Consider the following 17,391-nt stretch of genomic DNA (forward strand, 5'->3'; position numbering starts at 1 on the left):
TCAAAACACACATACTTTTATCTTCTCAGACTAGTAGCAGCTAGGAATGAAAAGGAAAGTGTCAGTCTCAACATAAATGATGGGCATGACTTGCTGCTGCATGGCATCCTTCTCATCACGAGCCTAAAGACATCACTACAGAAGAAGAATTCTGTGTAGCCTGTGCACGAAGTTGATCTGCATACAAGGAAGAGCTTGGATGTTTATGGTGGCGGCCCTAGGATAAATCAACAGAGAAAATAAAAAGAAATCTACTGTGCACTCCCAAATTCACTTCGAAATCCTCATGTCCTGAAGGCAGACAGAAGCATTTGTTCTCAGTAAGACACTGTGTTAGCTAGATGAATACATGCCATTAAACCCGGCATGCAATGTTTAACATCACTACAATTTCAGAATAAATTCAACTGCAGTACTTTTCCTCCTCCTTCCTTTCACTTTTCCCTGAGCATTAATTAAATACGGCGTTCACAAGCATGGTCCTTATAAGAATGATTGTTCTCTATGTATTACAAATCTCAAGCTGTGAATGTATGGGATAGTTATATTAATTTCTAATCACCTTTTAACAGGGAGCATTTAGGCTGGATCTAGCCAGCAATAGATATCTGTAGGGTTTTAAATACTTTTATCCATTGGTGCAGAAATGCTTTACCAAATAAAATCTTATTGCTGGAAGTGTAAATTTTATGTTTTAGAAAATATATGAGTAATCATAAAGAACTCAAAATTAGGCCATGCTCGACCTGAAGAGAATTGTGTATTATTTATACTTAAAAAAAATGCCTCAGATGTTCCTACAAATGCATGTGAGTTCATATTGTATAAAAGTACACATCCAAATGTACCAGACACAAAAATAAAAGGTGGGAAATTCATCAGAAATATGTGACATCTCTGTCAGAATATCATTAGATTACAAATCCCAAAGAAACAAAACTTTTTACTTCTGTAAAAAGAAGGTATATATGCAATATAGTTTGAATTATATACTGTATGTTTTAATTCTCAAAATGAATTGCTTTGCTTATGCTTTCTTCATTATTTTGCCTTCATCAAAGCTTAAAAACACATTATTTATTTAGGAAAAAGCATACTCCTTTATGTGAGTTAATTCTGCTGCAATCAGTCCTTGACCTAGATTCTCACAATTCTCAGAAATGATGGGTCTGAAGTTGTTCAGACTCCATTTCATAAGGGAGTGAGTTCTTGGAATATAGTATTTAGTCAAAGCTCAGTGCGTGAATCAAAATTGGACAAAACTCACATTGTTCTACTCTCAAAAGCTGTTTTTAGTGTGTTCAATAATTACTTCACAGCTGGCTTTAATAAAATGTGTGCTGGAAAGGAGCCAGATTCATGCAATATTTAAATATATGCTTGGTTGAAAAATAAAAAGAATTTTGCAATCTAATTTTTAAACTGGTAGTCATGAAACAGATAGATTATGATTTTTAGTGCAGCAGGAGAGAGCTGAATGAAATATACATTCCTTATTGTAAGCATGGAAATAACATAATGCAGTTTGAGTATTAAGAAAAATCCAATAGCTGGCACTGAAATTTCTGAGCTAATTCGTAGTCATGTGGTTTTTTGAGACTTCAGAGAAAGAATATGTGATACTATTTAAAGAAAGGAGAAAAATAGAAGCACTATTTACCAACACACAGTTTCAATAATTAGGGAGAAAGATTACTTAGAATAATATTCTAGTGCAAGGTCGTAATTTCTGGTTTTTTTCCAGTGTTATGACCAAATTAGGAATGAGAGAAGTGCTCAGAAATCAGGCTCAGAAATTAGGTGTGCATGAAGTTCCATGTCAGGACAGAAGCTGTTCTTGCAGTATAAATGAGCTAACATCAAAAACGAGTAGTAAATATGACAGTCAAAAGGAAGGCTAGATAACAGCCAAAAATTGGAGCAAGGGTCAGCATTTCAGCATATCTGCACCTACCATATCTAAAGGTAACATTTTAGGCTAAAGGCAGAAGGATGGCAGAGGAAAAGAGCATCTGGAACAGGGAACAAAGTCATTGTCTGCAAATCAAAAGTCACTTTCAAAATGGAAATAGGAGAAGACAAGCTATGGATTCAGAAAAGCAGACGTCTGATTCTCAAAATGTTGAGAAGCCGACAGGAGCTGAATTAACTCTTTAGTCTACAAACATCTATTCTTTCTTCAGCACCCTGGTTAACAGGAGCAAGTGAAAGTTAAAGCACCTGTATGTATCTGTGTTGTGTGGTTCAAGAACAACACCTAAATTCTATCATGCTTTTAGATTATGTAAAAGTTTGAATACATGGGTTTCATTTTGCAGTTAGGACTTCGGAGGCTGTATTGGCTCAGGGAAAATCTATGAATATCCTTGGTTGGAATTTCATAAGTGAGAGAACAGCTTTGTTAGTAACATTTACCACGTGAAGATCATGTTACGTAGTTAGTAGTGTTTTGAAAGTTCAGAAAGCATCTGTAGCCAGATATGACTAGACTTTTATTTGCACTTGATCTGGCAGATGCAGTGCTTGCATAGAAGAGGACCCAAGTGCAGAGACTTCACTACCACGTGCAGGATGTACAGATGTGTTGGGAACGACTGCTTGTGTAAACACAGATGCTATTTTGCAAAAGTTTGTAGATAGCAGCTGGATAATGAGTGAGACATTTTTTACACTGAAGAGCTGAACATAGTTCTATGTACAGCAATGTGAAAGGCATTAGAACAAACATGTAAAAATGAAGAGCTCTTTACTCTGGAATTTTTGCAACCCTCTGCCCCCCATTTTTGCCATAATGCTCTCTGCAATAAGCCATAATGCTCTTCTGTGAGATGACATGCATAGTAATAAAAAGAGATAACTGGCATCCTTTTGTTTAAAAAAAATTGTTTTGAAACATGGGTTTATTGAATGTGATATTTCACAGAAATAAAGTGGCTTAGCAAAATTTAAACTAAGGATTTTTTAAAAAATCCTGAACCTTCTAGTAGCTTGTCATGTTTGAGAAAATGGAAAAGAGCGGAGAGAAAAGAAAAAAAGAAAAAAATGGACAAATTTGATAACTCAGTTCTTCATAGATATTTCACTACACTTTTGGTACTGTATAAAAAAAGTATTGCCTTGCATTCTAATGGAGATGAAAAGCAAAGGGAAAACCTCAAAACCTGGCACAAAACTGAATATTTATCTTCCATGGAGGTTTAGTGCTAAGCCTACTTTAAATAGCTGACTTGTTCATCTTTCTTTGGAGAGCAAGAAGAACAGATTGTTATTGGGGAATTTAAAGGGATTATCATATTTGGGATCAAATTACATTTTTAAGTACTAAGGAAATGCAGCATATAGTCTCTGAAACCAGACTCAGTTCATGAACTGAAAAAGGAGGCAGAGTATGAATTTTATTACTCACAAACATTAAAATTTTGAATGATTGTAAATATTTTCAATATGAGTGGTTGAATATAAAAATGTTCAACATTGTTGAATGTCATTGTGAAGATAATATGATGGAGAAAATTTGTTTCAAAGGGAAATCTGCTGGTGGAAACATAAGGCAGTTAAAAACTTGCAATAAGTTAGCTCTATGTATTATAGTTAAGTTTTAAAGCTTCATATCTATAATCACTTATTAATACAATGGCTATCAATTATTTTATCTTATCTGGCAAATTGTTGACAGCATTCAGTTTACAGCATTTTACAGACCATATCTACAATATGAAAAAGTGAATAAGATCCTTAATGATTTGTGATAGGAATTGCATAATTTTGCTGGCACTATAGATGTGTTGATATTCCTGTTGTAGTGGTTAAGAACAGAATTTAAAAGCAAAGTAACTTGATCTGAAAACACACAGACAAATATTATAACAGCTTGAAATTCTTGATTGTTACTTTGATTTTTTTTTAATGATAATTTAATTATTTTCACAGGCATTTTACTTCTAGCACAGATGTTAGTTATCTTTGAGAAAAATTTTATATGTCTCCCAGAGGGATGGCAGGATATTTTTTTTCTGTATATACCCTTTCTTACACAACTGATTAAAGTTAAATATATAAACACCTTTGCAGTAGTTAAACATGTATTTGGCTGTGGGTTTCCTCAGTCTTTTGTTTTAAAAGAATATGTGTTAAAACAAGAGAATTTTTGAGTAAGTTTCACTTGAATTTTCTGCTTATTACACATCCCTGTTTTTGTCAGCACTGTTTACCTTTCACTATAACTTATTCATCTGTGTCTAAACTTTTCTTTATTGTGTTGATGATTTCATATAGTATTTTGAAAGGTAGTGCATGTTTTCTTGTAGTATTTCCCATTTTTCCAATGCTTTCAATATCAGCCCATTTCAGCTGGCCGATAATATTTTACTGATCCAGACAAACAAAACCTAATAAAAAATCAGATTTCCTGACGTAATTTTTTGTGAAGTCACTTGAGTTAACGTACAGAAGAATTCATATCCATGGCTTAGTGAGACTAACTTTTTAATGCTCTGAGTCAGGGTATGGTAAATAGCACTTGGTAATCTTTCTGGTTCAGTCAGACTTGGTAAGATCTTTTCTGCTTTGATGCTCAGAAAAAATATTATTCTGTATGTAATTAGATCTCTTTGACTTTCATACACAGTACCTCTGCATATAGAGGTGCCAGTGGCACATCTTCAGGAGATGTAACTAGTAATAGATTCAGGACGCAAAAAGGTTATTGCAATTGTTTTAGATAGCGACACATGAGCTTACTAATGATTAGTCTCCTTGACAATGTCATGAATCCTGGTATTGCTGCTCAGTTGTTCAAAGTACATATATAATACATTATTTCTTCTAATTTGTCCAGTGTAGACTCTTGTTGTTGACACTCTAAACTGGATTGACAAAATTGAATTGTGAAGTCAGAAGCTGATAACAAATCATTCTAATGAGGCTGTTTGTATTTGTCATAAAACATGACTATAAATGAAAAATTACCCCACATTTCTACTTTAAGTAGGTATTGTGGTTTTAAGTATTCATCTGATGTCATGGGCATGATTTCCATGAACAAAAGTTAGGTGTTTTGCTACTAGTTTTATCTGCCTCCCTGACTTTTCTTAGAATGTCACTCATAACATGGGAAGATTAAAAAGCTTTTCAGTGTCCTGATGCTCTGCTATGCTCTGCAAATGATCAATTCAGTTATGGCACTGGAGATGTATACTAATGCCAACTGTTTGACCAATTACTAGTCAAAGAAATACAGGTCATCTGTTATTGAATAAAGCTCTGATGATGTCTTTTGATGCACAATTCTAAGTAAGCACTGACATCCTTTTGAGTATGGCACCAGCAACTTAAACTTTTGTGATCACTTCCACTTTGTAGCTACATTCTTTAGCTACCTTTTAGCAAATTATCATGGCTCTGGGTGATTAGATCCCTAAATAACCAACATGTGGAAGCTGAAGAAGATAAAAAAGAAAATCCTAACTGGTGATATATAATGATGACACAGTTATTTGGTTTATAATCACATAAAAATATTAGCAGTTTGTGACAATCTAGTACTATCTGCTATGCTAAACTTTTCTGACTAGAGACTAATGATATTGTGGTCTTCAATATTTTCAAGGTTTTTTTTGAGGGGAAGCTGGATCTTTTTTTCACTTATGTAAGATTAAATATTTAGCATAACTTGCGTGTGTGTAGGCTAAGTATCTTAGGTCCTGTCCTTTCCTCTGTACTATTTCTTACTCCAGTACAGACTGAATTAGACTCCATCTTCAGATAGTTCAAAATGCCCGTCTACTTCATCCACTTGTTAGGCAAGAACAACCATGTTCTTGCCATCTTATTAAAGAAGAAACTCTGCACAAAAATGCTCAGCAATATCTTGATCGCTCTGAAAACACTCCTTAAAACTATATTTTATTAACTAAGACTTGTTCAAAAAATACTTTCTCTTATTTTTGTTTTACATCTTTTAATAAACTCGGTAAAGCTATATCACTTTTTTTATTTTGTACTGTGCCTGTCTCACTCACAAAAATCTGAAATTAGTTCTGACATATCGCACCAGGATAGGATATAAGTTCTGAAACCACAATTTTCAGAACTTTATTCCCATGTAGTCCATACCTCCTTCTAAGTTTTACAGGTGCTAAAAAGTGACTAGGGTACCTATATAAAAAGTAAACCTAGAAAGTAAAATAACTGCTATGTTTCTTTCCAGAAATGAGAAAATTAAGAAAACACCAAAATAAACAACCAGATTATCTGATGACATCATGAATGACCAAGCAAAGTTTTCGCATGTAAATTGGGACATCTAGGCAAATGCATTTTACCAAGCTTCTAAACATGGATGTTATTTACGTGGTAGATATGAATGATCACTTGAGAGCCATTATGGTTTGTTATGTAAATAATCATTTAGGGACTTTTGAAAATTTTTAATTATGATAGTGCAGAAGCTCTAAATTGATTTTCTATAAATGTTTTATGAGGCATTTGTTAATGGCACTGTTAAGGTAATCTCTTAATTAAAACATTTTAACTTTATGTCACTAACAGATATTAGACATTGGAAGGATAACCCATTATAAAGTACTTCTGAATTTAGTTTTGGATTCTGATACAGCACATTCTTTAACTGGTTATTTAGTGGAAAAAAGGTGTCAGAAAATAACTCTAATTGAGCAGATGTTCATATATGAGCATTAAAATTCCAGCAGGTTTTCTTCTTGTTTCCCTGTTTCTCTAGGGGAATATGTAAACATATTTATTTTGTATTGAAATCTCAGGGGTTTTTTTTGGGGGGGAGGGGTGAGTGTGAGTGAGGAAAAGCACTGTAATGTCTTATGAATACCAGCTGTCCTGGTTGTTGGCAACCATGGTTTGGTTTCTGATGCAGCTGGTGAAGAAAAATTAAATTGGCCCTTCTAAATTTTCTCAAAAAAAAAAAAAAAAGACAGAAAAAAAGGCAAAGGTATGTCATATTCATATGCTAACATTGGGTACTTGTCACTGAGAGGAACTTAAAATGACACCTGAGGGCATGAGATGTGGTATTCTGCAATATGGAGTAAAGGGTTCCTCACTATGATTACAGAAATGCCTGTACTGTTCAAGAGTCAGTTTGATCTTTCTTAAATCACTTAAGTCTGATTCTATCAGGCAAAAGTAAAATTAAAATACTGACCAACTTCTTGAAATATACTGTCTACTTTCTTTCCTCCTCTCACTCCTGAACTAATTTTGAGAAGATAACCCTTCTACCTCTGCTGATCTTTCAAGCATTATGAAAGGGTCAAGATACCCATCACAGTGCAGGTAGGAGATTTTTCTGTTTCTTATTTTATTGAGCAAGTATATAGTTTATTATTCTAGAACTTTTACATTTAGGATGGATCTGTTATGAAGCAATCATGATATCAAAAGTTACATAGAAAGGATTCACCTTTTCAGCAGTGGGTAAGAGGGTTCCAGAACTAGAGATAGACTAAATAACAGACATCCCAAGAAATGACTAAATGGAACAACGTATAGAAGTTCACAAAAGTGAAATCTGATCATATAAGAGAGATACTGTGTAAAATCCTCTGCTGTAGTGGAAGCTTGTGTTTTGTTTAAGACTAGAAGATGATCAGTCATCATGTTTTATGTGTTTTACTCATCTTCTACCCTATTTAGATTTGGGGATTTTCTGAACAGGATGTCTCTTTTTGCCTTTCAGTCATTCTCATAGGTCTTAAAGTACTGAAAAATAATTTTCCTATTGATCATCAAGGGTTTATTTGCAGCATGATTTCTCTGTCCATTGCTTTTTCATGCTCTTATGTGCAGACAGGATGGAAGCAGAAAAAGAGCCAGTAGCTGCAAGTCAGACCTCAGAAACAAATGCAGGAGTAGTCTCTACTTTTAATATTTAGAGAAGAATTGGGAAAAAAAAATTAAGAGGGAGACAGTAAAGGACACACACAATACAGAAAGAAGATTGAGTCAACTGTCTATTAATAAGTGCTGTAGAACAACCCAATAGGCCTTAATCTGTAAAATTGACGTTTATCAGTATGACTATCGTTTCAATTGTGTGGGGTTTGTACAAATATTCATATTTACTGAAAGTCTTTCTGAAGCAAAAAATCCACACAGTTCTGGCATTGATTATGTTCTTTGTAAATAAACTTCAATTTCATATCACTGTGATTTTTTTCCCCATTTTTTTAAAGCTATGGTCAACTAAGGAAACAAGGCTTCAGCAGTCATTCTGGTATCTCCCTGTTAGCAAATTTTTATCCACCTTGTCACCTTCATTCAAAGTTGCCAGGTAGACTAGAGGTTTTTATAATTCCGACAAATTTTGAGAAAATAGTAAGCTAAGAAGGTCTGTATCAGAGTAATGGGAGACAGTAGCTTGAGCTCAAAGGTGTTTTCAGACAGTAGAGAATCCTCACTGGAAAGGCCCACTCTTCATAAACCACCTTTTATGCTTTTGCCATTATGTTCATGCTTTCAGAAGCTATACCCTTCCGAACACCAAACCCTTTGTTTAAGTCTTGCATCAGTATAAAAGCAATTGACATAGTTTTGCAGAGGAGATGTTGGAAAAAAGTGAAATAGGGAATACTGGATGCTGTGTACTCCAACAGGAATCACATGTTTTTGGATAAGGGGCACAAGCATCTATGTCAGACTAAACATCTAAAACGTTGTAGAGTAAATAGGAGAGGATTATTTTAGCAAATAACATGCCAAAATGATAACTTTTCATGTGTTTTATCTTAAATTGCAGTAATTTAATCACACATTTCCCAAGATGCAAAGCTTATCTGTCACTCAGTTTATAGCTTGTATACTTTTTGAAAATAAGCAGAAACTTTCTAGAATTCTAATGACTACTTTGCTACAATGCATCATGAGAACTGTAAACTGTCCTACATTTTAAATCTGTTCTTTCGCATTGCTTAACCAATGCACCTGAGACCCTGTATTGTACTTACTTATCCTAATTTCCTTGAATTAATATATAAGACTGTCATTCACACTGAGGCTTCTCAGAACAAACAGTCTCCAGGAAATGCAACAGAAACTAGTCAACAAAAGCAAACAGGCAACCTGGGAATCTGGAGTGGTAAGAGTAATATAACAGAACACATTAGCAGTGCATATAGCTGGTTTATGCAGCTTCGTGATCTTATTACTATTACTTTCATCTTATCTCTGCTTTTTCCTTTTCTCTTTAAAATCACATGTGATATGGAGTTGGTATATTAAACTACCCCTCCCTACAGGCCATAGAAAATAAAGGAACCTCAAATGTGTAAAGAGCAAAAGTGCTTTAAAACATGGGAGATATATTTAAGTAAAAAATCAGTGGCTGTAAAAACCAGCAAGAACAATCCTTCCAACATCTGAAGAACAGAATTAACTACCCAGAATTTCCTCATAAGGAGAAACTTAGAGATTGGAGGAATAAAATGATACATGTGCTTGAAGGGGTGTGAATATGGAGATCACAGGGTATAGCAAACAGCAGATTCCAGCACGTTTGGCACAGGGCTCCCTTTGTACGTCATGCTCAGCTTTGAACAGAATAATTAAATTCATTGGACTGGAGAGAATTTATAGTGAAGTGGTTAGGGCACTCATCTGAAATCAGACTTCATTTCCAGTTTTCACTTCAGTCAATACTGAAATAATTTATATCACTTATTCCTTGTGCCAGACACTGGAAGGGGCCCTACCCCCCAGCCCGAGCACTCTAGCCATGAGACCATACGACTCCACTTAGTTGACTGGTGCCAACCTGAGCCTGGACATTCTTCTGGGAAGCATCTCAAATGACTGTGCTAATCTTAAAGTAAAGGGAGACTCCTCTTCGGATTATGTTACAATGCACCTGATCAAATAGGTGCACTGTGGATATACTCAGTGAATCAGGTCTTAGAAGACAAAAACCAATACAGAGCTGAGTTACTGAATCCAACTAAAGGAAGTTGAAGAGCCTATCTATTTAAACTTGAGTAATGCTAGGCATTGTCTTGTAGCAGAATTTTATGTACAAAACAAGCATTTCTAGTGAAAACATAAATAGCTGGCACTTTCTGCTTACAGTCTTAAAACTAAATAAAAAAGAAACCAGTAAATTTCTACTTTTATTATTTCCATCAAGATGCCTACTTTCCATTTTAAGCCTTAGAATATAAGAAAGTAAAAAAAGAAACCAAATTAAATGTTTACCCCAGGAAAAAAGTTCACAAATTTCTGCGTATTCAGCAGACTTGATCCACAAGTAGTCTAATTAAATATTAAATATTAGGTAAATATTAAACATTTATAAATATTTCGTATATAAAATATTTAGCACAGTGTATTGTAAATACTAACATTTTAATAGAAAAATTCCTTTGAAATATATTCTGTGATGTGGGAAGCAATGATTGTGTTATTTGCTTTTAATGAAAATGTTTTTGAGCAATTTGAATTCCTGCCATTATTTTTCCTACAATAGGTTAGCACAATATTTTAATATATCTATAATATATAATGTATTTGATATAATACAGAGCAATCTTGTGATAATGAAGAATCCATAGTTTTATTAAGACAGGGGAAACTCAGTAAAATGTGTCTTCCTTTATACGAAGGAAGGATAATTTAGAAGGGTATCAAAGAAAGTGAGTCTTCACTATGCTATCGAATTATTGCAACACATGTAATAAGCTTTGGTTCATTTTCATCATAATAAAACAATCACAGAATCATAGAATATACTGAGTTGGAAGGAACCCATTAGGACCATTGAGTCCTACTCCATAAATATGTACCAATTAGTACTGGTACTTGCAGATTTTATTCACACAATTATTGTGTAACTGGAGATAGAAAATGTTTAAAAAGTAAAGCTGCATAATCATATATTTTAAAATAAGTGGAAAGTGCACTCAGAAGTGTTTTATTTCCCATTTATATTCAATTTAAACAAAGGCAGAATTTGAAGTACTAATGTCTCTTTTATTTCTCTTCTATGCCTGTGTGTATATGCATTGCTATATCTTGAAAAATTGATAAAGACAATGAGGAAATTGAATTTTCTTAGGAATCTGTAGGAGTCATATTCAAGGCAAATTTTAACTTAGATAATTACTGATTTGATTTGCGTGTTGACTCTCCTGTAGTGCTTGTGTGGCTAAAAGTCCCCTTAGGATAGCTATGCAATCTAAATGCACAACAACAGCAAGAACACTGACTAAAATCAGATACTAATGTTAGCTATCATTTGACTTACTAAAATAGTTTGGTGGATTTATTTTTTTAGTTTTTTCAACAAGATTACCACTGTGGCAGAAGTGGAAAAAAAACCCCAAACAAAAAAACAGGGGTGAGAAATGAATAGAGATTCTCAAAAGAACATGTATGTTTTAATGTTTATCTTCCTATTTCTTTGGGGCTTCCTTTCTGCTTAAGATTGAAATAAAAGTTAAACAAAAGGCAGAGGGGAATTTTACACCATAGTGCACTTTTTCATCACAGTAAATAATTCACAGATATTTTCTCCTGTTATCAGCCCTTTCTCCTACTGCTGGATCCCTGCCAGCGAACTCCTTTTGCAAATGCCATTTTCTTTTAATTTTGAAGTGATGATTTTATTTATTAATTATCTGCGTGTTTAACCAAATGACAACCCTTAACCCTTTTAAATCATTTATCCCCAGTGCAATTTCTAAGGGGTGTTCTTACAGATAGGAATTTAGTATTGAACAGTCTTGCTGTTAAAAAATGTGATTTCACTCCTTCACTGCAGCCAGATCTAGTTTCACTCAGATCTTCAGATTTAGATTAGTGCAAGAAAACAAGAGATAAATGATCAAGGAGTTTCTACTCTTGTGTCAATCACATTTGTTGAGCCCAAAGCCGTAGAATTCAAGATACATCTAACCAGTGAGGTGAAGCAAGAGGAGCCTCCAAGGTCTGAAAATTTGAATCCACCAGCTGGGCAATGAACCTTCCAGACCTGTTCTGAGAATTGTTTCTATGTATTATCCTGTATTTCCCACAGCAAAATATACTGCTTGTCCTTATAAAAAAGAGAAGCCTAATTTCAGGATTCTGATTAAATTTAGACATCAGGCAGATGTTAACCTAGTCAGTCTCGTCAATACTAAGATGGTATAGTATATACTGAAAAGCAAAACTGATGTGCTTTAATTAAGAAATATAGAATTTGGGATTTCCAGAGTCAGACAGGAGCTTGCATAAATATTTTTATGGTACAGACTTTTCTGCCCATGTACCTTCATTTTGCTTAGGCTTTGGCTTCAGACTGCTAAATTATTCTTGATATGACCATTTAAAATATAACTTCTTTTTAAATGGGAGGGAAACATATTATTTTTTTTTCTTGAGGGTCAAATAAGAGAAGAGTTTCCTGTTAGTTTGTTGTCTGTTAATTCTTTACACCTTTGTGTTTTTCTCTCCATGTTGAACATAGTATAAATAAAAAAAATAGATTTAATGCTACAATCACTGAAATCAATGTTACAGTTCTCTGATCCAAAGAGTTAAAAATGAAATCCCATAAGCCTCTAGGATATCATCAATAAATGTATAATTTCACATTGATCTAAGATGATCAGGATATTTGATGAAACCCCGGCATTATAGCACACAAATTCTTGTCAGATTCAGATAAAGCCCTTTAGGGAGAATTCAGATTTAAAAAAATGATAGGGGAAGAAAATCTAGTTGCTTAATGAACTATGAATATATATACTGTATTCTTCAAGAAGGTGGTGTTATATGAGAAGACCCCTGGAAAGTTTGCTTTAGATTTAGAAAGTGTTAGACATGCGCCCTGAAGGTGTGAAGTTGGATTGTGAATTTGCAGAGGAATTTGTTACAAAAGAAATATCTGTCCAATTAAAATTAATAGCTATATAACTGAAAAGTAAATACCCAACATCAGAAACTTCTTTTTGTTAGAAACAACTTCATCTGAGTAGAAGAATATTGATATTAATAATTTGTTCATAATTCAGGGCTTTTTTCCAGACTCAAGTCTGCGTATGAACTTTGCTTTTTCAAGAAGAGTGTACTATATTCATTAAGCAAATTTCTTAACTCTAGTTAATATATGATATAGGAAAGGATGCTAGAAATGAAATGCATATTCTGTAATAGTACTTCTCAATTCCTACTTTAGATTTCCTAATCTCAGTTTTTCCTTGCCTACTAGTCATTGCTAAGCCCATTTCTCTCAACTCATTTCTCAGTTTAAATCTATTTTTATCTTATTGATGAGTCACTCGTCAGTCTGTAGTTTAACACATCCTGTGTTTCTCCGGAAGGTCTCACATGCTTTTTATATAAAAGGAGAGGAGGACTCCGTAATTTCATCGTGACTCTATTCTGTTTCACTCTAAAAGGAAATTAAGGTGCTATTTATTTATAGCCTGAAATATTCTTGATTTTTTTTCCTATCAAAATTTCCATCAGGCTCCTATGAGTGTATTTACTCAGGTCTGCTACTATGTTTTTCCTCACTCATGGCCTGTATAAATGCTGGTGTTTATTTGGTTATGCTGCTTGTCAGTTCAGCTGCAGCTGAAATCATTAAATTCTCGTATAATTATAGTGGTGCCATTCAAACAGCTAGAGTTAAGGTTGTGTCAGCATTTCCATTATAAATCCTTAATTTAAATGGTTTGCAATAACTCAACCATAAAATATGTTTTGAGCTGAACCTTGGCTTGTAAGGTTTCAGGCAAGGAGCAACTTCTTTTTCAAACTGAAAAGAAAAAAAAACAAAAAAAAAAAAGAAAAGAAGAAAATAGTTCCCTTTAATCATTTCAAGAATGAATTGAGTGCTTGTGAAAAGGCTAAATTTACTGCTGTAAGAACCAAGCTATGGTAAAAGCTTGCAGTGACACAAGAGGTGCATTACAGGTTTTCTCTGTTTTGCTTCAGCTTGATTTATAGATTCTTTCCCTGAAACAGAATTGTTTGGATCCTGTGTAAACTCAACTCTGCTTTAAGGCTGATAAGAGAGTAATTTGATGACAATTTTGATAGTATATTAATGGACCAATTAAAGGCATCCATGATAGCCAGCACAGGGAGACTGGTACCTCCAACTTGTACTTCACAAACTTTCAGTCACCAAGGGACCATTCAGGATAACGTGAACCATAACCTGAAGGTGAAAGGCCCTTAATTATTTCACTCATAAATAATCTGGCTTCTCATCTGCTTGAAGCCTAATAGAAAGACCATAAAATGGGACATGGACTGGGCAGAGGCAACACAACTATATAAATGTGTTAGTTCAGATGTCTTTCATGTTCTTCCTGTTATTTTTAAATGGAATATTTTTTTCTAGATTTCTCAACTGTACCAAAGCACACAACCAAAGCAGAGACTCTGTTTATTTGAGATACTTAGCTGAAAGCATCTTCCTAGAAATATAGTGAGCATCCTTGATCGCAGGGCAGGCTCACTCACAAGAAAAATGAAAAAAAACAAATCCACTTGCAACAACTCAGAGCGTACTATTTGTCAGGTGGTATCTCACAAAACACCACAACATATGAAAAACAGATAGCTTGTAAAAATCTGTTGACATTTAGATGGTAAAATCCAAATTGAGTTTGACATGAACTGTAGCCAGCACAATTCAAAAAACATTTAGAAAATAGATTAATGGCAAGTTTTGAAAAATAGATTGAGGATTTTCCTTGGGAAGTGCTCTTGTCTATGCATTTTGGCAAGTCTTAGTTGATTGTTTGGGAACTTGGAACAGAAAGTTTTGACCTTAAACTACTGTCCCTATTAGTCACTAACAAAACTTGTGTTACCAGTTGGTCAGAAAAAAGAGATATTTTTTCTTTCTAAATAGTTGTTATTTGTGGCAATGTAGCCTAGAGAGACAGTATAAAGGTAAAGACTATGCTATACTTAGCCGTTAATTATCAGATTTGCTCTTTCATACAAATCTGTTCTCATATCAAATCTCCTGAAAATGTTTCTTTCTCCCATCTGCCCCAATTTAATTAAGCCACATTCAAAATTAGTCTTATGCCATTTAAGTTTGTTGTACTGTATTTTGCGTCTCTTCGTCTTGGTTTTACATAACACATTTAGCTACTAACAGTATAAGAAGAGACCATCATTCTATAGGAAAAAAACCACATCAGGTCTTATAGTAATTCGTATCAATTAAAATTATTTTTAAAGTCTGTTAAAGAAGATATTCCATAAAATTCCTTCCTTCTGACATATGAGTGATTAAGCTCTAATTCTTCTGAAAGAAAGTTTTGCCATAAAGGAGTCCTTGCAACTGTAATTGTAATAAAATATAGAACTAGACCTCACTAAAATCTAAAACTGAAACTTATGATTTTCCCTTATGGTTTTCCCTTATTCTGTGTATGCCACCTGAAAAGAATTTCGAAGTTGCTATGTTTCATTCAAAGGGCTTTTGATCAGAAATTCTCTACACACTTTCGTACCGGTTAGCCTGACTATGTTTTCAATGAGTGTTTTATCTCCACTCATATTATCTAGAAAGTAATACAACCATATTTAGGATGCCATAGAAAGTGACGAATGTTACAGTGATGCTATCTACTAAATGTACAGGAGGGAGATAAACTAGCTATTCAGTGGTTAACGATTTCTTCCATGCGGTGATCTGGTTCTACAACATGAAACAGTTTTGTCATCCCTACCCAGGGTAGACAAACCACCAGAGAGCCACCACAGTCACACAGATGACAAGTGTTGTCACTCTGGGACCAAAGACAGCTTAGTTACGCCTGTGGAGTGCATTGCTTGTGAACAGCACTGCTCTAGCGAGGCTTTCATTTTAGGGCTGAAGACAGCACTTCATCTCAGCATCAAGCTGTGCTGTGCTGTGACGTCTGAAGAAAGTTCGTAAGTCTCTGAAACTTGGATGCCTTGCACACAAACATATCCAAAGGAAAGCATGTGTGGCTGCTACCTGGGAAAAGCAGCCAAGCCTTCTAGCTTTAAAACTCTGCTACCATTAGACAGTAAGTTGGCCAAGTATATGATAAGATCTATGTAAAAAACTCTGCTGAAGTTCTGTTTCATATTTTCCCAGTAGCAAGTGGGCCCTCTAGTAATTTACTGACACCATTCTATTAGAAAACATCTACTTTGCAGCAGTCTTACATCCAAGTACTTATTGAAGAAAGTGGAAAATTTAGACTAGTGTTACTTTCTAAAACATTGTGGAGGTGAATTTTTTTGTGAAACTGAAAATATTCAAGGGCATAACTTTAGGTTTACATCTCTTGAGCTTTACTAACAATCCTCATTTTATTGGTATAACTCTTCCTTTTAAAGAATGTTTCAAATAAACTTCTTTCAGAAAGTGCCTTTCGGTGTCCGAATGACCTTTATTCGTGCTGAAAGCCAGCTCCCTCTCCATTATTCTTTACATGCACAGCATGGAAACAGAAATACTGCTCCACTGTGTAGGATTGAAACAGTACCAAGAGGCTATGATACATATTAGACTGGAAATATCATCAAAGTTATAAATGCTGATTCAGTTATCAGAGCATGGTGGGTTTATTCATATTTATAAAATGACAGAAGAAATCACAAAGGCCCATAGCAATTATTAACGGTGATGTAGTGAATTTATATGTCCTGAAAGTGGGTTATACACTGCTCTAATACCCGGGGAGTAGGTTAAGAAGGGAATTATGACTGAGTTACAATTCTTTGCCTGGTTCCACTTACTCCAAGCAGGGAGCAATCTGTTTTGATCTTTATCTGTAGAAGAGTATCTTTAGCTCTACAGGGACTTGACTGTGCAGGCTTGTTGCTTAGTTGTCAGTAGTAATGAAAAAGGACCAGGAACAAAATGAGGCTTTTACTTGGGTTTAATTTTTGCTTCAATTTAACCTAAACCAGTGATAAAAATGTTAGCTGAAAATCTTCCCCTTAGGACCATGTCCCAGATAAAGTATGGCACTTCTGTAAAAAAAGGTAAGAATGGACTAGGGAGGAGACTTCACAGAGAAGTAAACAGCTCCTAATGCTTTCTATCATACTGAGGCCTGAGGCTTAAGTCTGGGGCCCTGCTTCATCAGAGCAATAGACTGAAATCCCATCTTTTTCCTTTTAGTCTAATGCTTCAAAGTCCAGGATGTGTCCTATTCTGGATAACCTCATTTCTTTTGTCTATATGGGTGCTTTGTTTTGTAAGAAATACAAGATGAGAATTAAAATCACATGCAAGTAAAAGCCTTCTTTTACTTGTTGAAATAGAGAGAAAATATTCAACCTCAAAATAATCCATAACAAGAAAAGCTTATGTTCCGTTCAGAACTAGCAGTGATACGTGAGCTGGGGAAATGTATTTCTATACTTTATTTAAGATCA

Source organism: Chiroxiphia lanceolata, chromosome 4, assembly GCF_009829145.1.
Source record: "Chiroxiphia lanceolata isolate bChiLan1 chromosome 4, bChiLan1.pri, whole genome shotgun sequence".
NCBI classification, from domain to species: Eukaryota; Metazoa; Chordata; class Aves; order Passeriformes; family Pipridae; genus Chiroxiphia; species Chiroxiphia lanceolata.